Source organism: Ascaphus truei, chromosome 10 (assembly GCF_040206685.1).
Source record: "Ascaphus truei isolate aAscTru1 chromosome 10, aAscTru1.hap1, whole genome shotgun sequence".
Classification (NCBI taxonomy): domain Eukaryota; kingdom Metazoa; phylum Chordata; class Amphibia; order Anura; family Ascaphidae; genus Ascaphus; species Ascaphus truei.
The window spans coordinates 23,968,865-23,974,536 of NC_134492.1; positions in this window are offsets into that span (position 1 = coordinate 23,968,865).

Below are 5,672 nucleotides of genomic sequence, written 5' to 3' on the forward strand. Positions count from 1 at the left end.
GCAACGCGGCGTCAAATTACGCCGCGGGGTCATGTGACATCACGGTTGCTATGGTAACGTGATGTCAAATGACGCCATGGGTCACATGACGTCACACGACCCAGCGGCGTCATTTGATGCTGCGTGAGGTAAGGAGGGGGGGAGGCGCCGCAAAAAAAGGTTTGCGCCCTTGAACTAGATACTGTTCATGAGTTAGCTGGTTTATAAAAGTAGATCGCCTGGTGAGAGGCTTGTCGCTTTGTATATTTTGAATCCTCAGAAATACTCCCATAGTGATTACACTAGCAGAATCCTAGGATATCCACACAGAATCCCTCCCCACCATGTTCCCGGCTGTGCAGCTGCTTATTCAAATACACACACGTTAAGTACACGTGTTTGTCTGTACTGTGTTTGTCTGTCTGAGTCTGTTTCACCCTCACTGTTGTGTTTGTCTGTGTACTGTATACTCTAATCTGTTTTTTGTCTCAGTCCGTGTAGTGTCGTGTGTCCGTCTCATCCTAACTTCCTCCTTCCTACCTCCTCTTCCCCATCCCCCCCATCCATCCTCCGCAGGCCTTTACACACCCTCCCCAGCCAGGGCCCAGATGGCTCCTGTTAAGACCCCCCACTCTCCTATACCGGGTTACCCATACCGCTGTCCCAGTGCCCTCTCTACCCCTGCCGGCATCCACCTTCTCCTCCCCCCCCCCCACGGCATTCACTTTCACCTACCTCCCCCCCCCCCACACACCGGCATACACCCTCCCAAATCCCAGCCCGGCATCCACCTCACCCCCCACCCCCCCACCCCTACCGGCATCCACCCTTCCGAATCCCGGCCAGGCATCCACTGGACCCAGCCTGATCATCTACAAGGCAAGTCTTATTTTCAATACGTAATGGGGAGGGTTTGGGGTATTTTTTGTATATATTTGGGGGTGGGAAGTTTTTTGGTATATATCTTGTGGGGGGGAATTGTATGAGGGGGAGGGAATGAGCGAGCGTGGTGTAAGGGGGAGAGAGGGGGTGAGTGAGGAAAAGAGGGAGTAAGAGTGAGACGCAGGGGATAGAAATACATGCGAGGCGGGAGAGTGAGAGGGGGTGAGACAGAAGGGAGAGAAATACATGGGAAGAGGGGGGTGGGGAAAGAGAGGGGGCTCGTGAGGTGTGAAATGGGGGGGCGGCTCGCAATACCGCCGACACAGGGGGGGGGCACGATTTCTGTTGGCGGCCCTGCAAATAACGCACACCTTATTCCATAATGGAGCATGCAAGGAAACGTTTGCATACTGAACAACTCAAATTTGTTATGAAATTATATCTTTTTTCTACGACAGTCTGTAGACAGTCAGTAGACAGTTGTCTGAAGAGAGTTCATTCTGTATGTTTGCAAAATGCAAATATGATTTGCAGACAGTACCCAACACAAACAGCTTGGTAAATGAAGGCCTAAAATAGATCGAGATTTAAGTTTTAGAGATGGATTTTTACCTGTAAGTGCCATATTTTCTGAGACCTGTACAAAGATCATCTACTTTCATTATATGGTGTGCCTGAATCTCTGCGCTTCGGTTTAGCGATGTACTTCAGGCCTTTGTTAGCAATCTGGCTATTCAGTCAATGCGTAAACACAGGGAACAAAGGCAGAGGCCAGTCCTTTCTGTATATACTGTGAAAGGACTTGCATTACGTTACAAGATACTGTATGGTGCAACCCTTCCCTAAGTGACCCCTAAATACAGAAAAGAACAAGGTCATACTTGTGGAGGTCACTTACACAGACTTGCAACATTACAGAAAACAACATTTACTGCTCCCAATTACCTTGTGCAAGGTCATTGTTGGGCAACTTTTTGTAAAAGAGGGTGACAGATGTCATCTATTGGGGTAAGAGGTGGCTGCATTTTTCTGCAGCCAGAAGCTAAAACTATATGTTTACATTTTAAAACTACAGTAGCTGCTTAACTTTCAGTCATCTGTTAAACTGGGACAAGAAAGTGGCAGAGAAACCGAATACAGTAATGCTACCTTGTATTTCTTTCTTCGCACATAGCGTGGATCTCCTTATGAATACCAGGGGTCAGTGAATGTAAAAGTGGTATAGTAAATGGAATTAGCAAACCTTGGATGTCTCATAGCAATCATGAAATATTGTATCACTGGCTGGCTCATATTGTTCGAGAATACAAATTATTCAAAATGAAGCACACATTGGCCCAGATACATCAAGCAGTGCTAAGGAAAAGTGGAGATGTTATCTCCAAAAAAACAAAAATTGTACATTTATGGTCACCTAGTATTCTAGTTGACCAAAAATGTAGTATTTTTTTTGGAGATAACATCTCCACTTTACCTTAGCACTGCTTGATGTATCTGGGTCAGTGTGTCAATTCCTCAATTATATAAATATAAGAAACGCAAATAAAAGTCTTGAGAAATAAATTGAATGTTTCACATATTGCTGTTCAATACAGAAGTCAATAGTTTTAGAGCACAAAGTGAATAAAGATCCTTGTTTACGGTTATGTCTGATACAAACCCTATTTAAAAAAAAAAAAAAAAGTGGTATTCGAGCAGCTGGGCCTGCCAGCTATTGGAACAATCTACATATTGTACGCGTGCATTTTTAGAAATACTGTGTATAAAGTATTTGCTGTAGAGTGCAATATTTATTTGAAGGGGGAGACCTGTGCCTCAAAGGCTTCGCCCATGCTTCTTGCTGGCGTGCGGAGGCGCGCTGAGGCTGAGGGAAAGCGGGTGCTATCCTGGGCCTTAGACAGCGCGCCATCCGTTGCCGGGCCAGTGACTCCACGGAGCTGGTTCGCCCTCATTGGGCGAACCGCTCACGTGACCGGCCCTGCGCTCAGGCAAGCGCGAAGATTTAAAAATTTCCTAAGACGCTCTCATTGCGGCTGTAGGGGCTCAATGCCGAGCGGAAGCGCGCCTCAGCCCGCAAGCACTAAACATTGACGCGGCCTAAACATGACACAATGCTGCTTTAACTCGTGTTGCATGCTCTTGGATGCTTAAGGTAACAGACTGACAGTTCTATACATTGCTGAATACAGGCTCTGTTTACGAGAAGATTAAAATGGATTCGACTTCATAAAACAAATTGCATTTTTTAATAAAATCATCGAGACCAACTTTTTTTTCCAATTTATTAATAAAAACATTCATGATACTTTTCAGTCTGCTTTAAAAAAAAATACATAATCTATTGCACAGCTTTCAGACACAACAGATGATAACTAGACCCGACACACACACACAATTATAATTAAGAAATTATGATTTAAAGGGGCAGTTATAGTAGTGGCTAAAAAATATTTCTTTAAAAACCCATCCGTATGATTGGCTTCCTACGTTTCATTCAACCTTAAAACTAGTTTTTCTTATTTGTATCTTGTGAAAAATTAATGTTACATTTCCCCAGAACACTTAATCCAAGAATATCATTTTTACTAACATTTACGTTTGTCCAATGATGGCTCCTTAAATTACTTTACCAAGGTCTGTTGCGTTGGATAACCCCGTAATGGCCCCAAGAATAACCCCTAAAGAACTGGCTTTGAGGACATGCAATCTCATCATGAAAATACATTCAATATAGATGGTTAAAAAACGAAAAGAAAAAAAAAACCTAGAAACTGGTTTTCCGTGGATGTGAAGTTTAATTTGTTTTTTTTTGTTGTTTAAAATGATACTTTCCGATTTTTTTTTTATAGCAAAATGTGCCACTTAACCACGGCACGATACGCGGATCACGTTGCTCCTAGGAGGGACTTCACCATTCAATGGCCCACAACTAAACTGTCTATAGTAATATGCCACTTCATTTAACCCCTTCCACACCAGAAGAGCAACACTGCACCAAAAGGGTTTCACATCGAATGTTATTTACAGCTGTGACCATCTTCCGTATGATCGCCTGTGCTGGACTAAAAAAAAGTAAATAGAAAACATAAGTTATGCAGAATTTTGACCTTACAAACCAACTCATCTTTTGACTGCACTGCAGAAGTTTACTTAAAACCAACAGTTCGGATTTGGAGGTAGGTGAAATTCTTCTGAACTGACAAAGCACATGTAGCACTGGAGCATAAAATAAAATATGTTGGCCTACTAAAAGTTACCTACAACAAATCTGTTTCCCCCCCCCAGGATCAATTCAGCTACTAGAACTTTGAAGTACAAAATAGCTATAAACACAGCCCGCAAAAGTTCCACCCAAAGCCCCCCTATCAAGCAGTCCCTGTCTGTCAATAGTAACCAACACAGCAAAAATGACTCTTGGTACTGGGAGGCATTAGCGACATGAAGGGGGAAACTTTAGACAGCAGGAAGTGTAAGGTACAAATCTGTATTACTTTAGAATGCATTGTCTCAACTATTAGCAATGTTAGAGGACGGAGAAGACATATTTATACTTTAGTAACTGAATTCCAACCACCTTACTTTAAAAAGGACGACGGATCTTGTGAAGAGGGCAAAGACCTTACTGTAACCAGCATGCAGCAGTGAAATATTACAGTTAAAACGACATGAGGATGTCGTTTGCAGGTTTAGTAAGAGAATGCTGAACAATACTGCAAAGCAAGAGGCATTGGGGGAGGGAGTTAATAAAATGCAACGTGTTCCAAGACTTTGCAAATATCATGAAAGTAAGATAAGAACACCGGTATACACACTAGTATAACAGCAGTCCAAAATATTCAGTGTTAAGTACATTGCAGAAATGGTGCGACTGGCTGACTAGCGAGGATATAATGCTAGCCAAAGAATTGGAGCAGGCAGAGGAACGCATGATACCGGCTTTAGGAGTGCAGTGCTACATAGGACCAAAGTGAACAAATGACTGCAATATGTGTAAGGGGTTAAACGAACGGATGTTTGTATCAATTATAAAATATCACATATTACATCATTTTGGAAAGAGTGGCAATGTTTGTAAATTGTAACCTAAAGTTTAGAACCGGTTTTACTGCCCAGACTTGATGAGGGGTATGAACAAACAGGGGAGTCTGGACAACCCAATCCACCACAAGTCCCTGCTGTAAATTAAAACATTGGACAATTTGCACTATCAAGAAAATACTAATGAAAGAAAAATAAACTGTACACCAGGGCAACGCAATGAGAAGTGCACCTCAATTAGTGCAGTGATCAATGATCCCACTCAGCACACAGAATATGCAGGGTTTGGGATAGCTTTTTTGTTTTAACAAAACCTGCTCCATTTGCGTGCGTGTACACACACACACACACACACACACACACACACACACACACACACACACACACACACACGTGAACATTTCTCGGTGTCCCATTACAAGGCCCACGTGGTGCCACAATCAGAATTTGAAGACTAAACTCGGCATTATGAAGAACATACAAATCTATAAGAAAAAGTCACTTATTATCCAGGTAAGAACGCCAACTATATATTCTTATCCAGAAAATAAAATTGGTGTATTATAGGAAACTGACATTTTTACTGCACTAATGCATCTTAAAAAAATAATAATAAAATGTGTGTGTGTATGTATGTATATATATTCAATGAAAAAACAGTTTGCACTCAGTTTCTTAGTGAAGGCAGATGCTCGTCCCATATAGAAGCATACACGAGGTGACCAGGAGCCAGGAGGATCCAGGTAACAAAGAGACAGCACACCGGGGGGTGG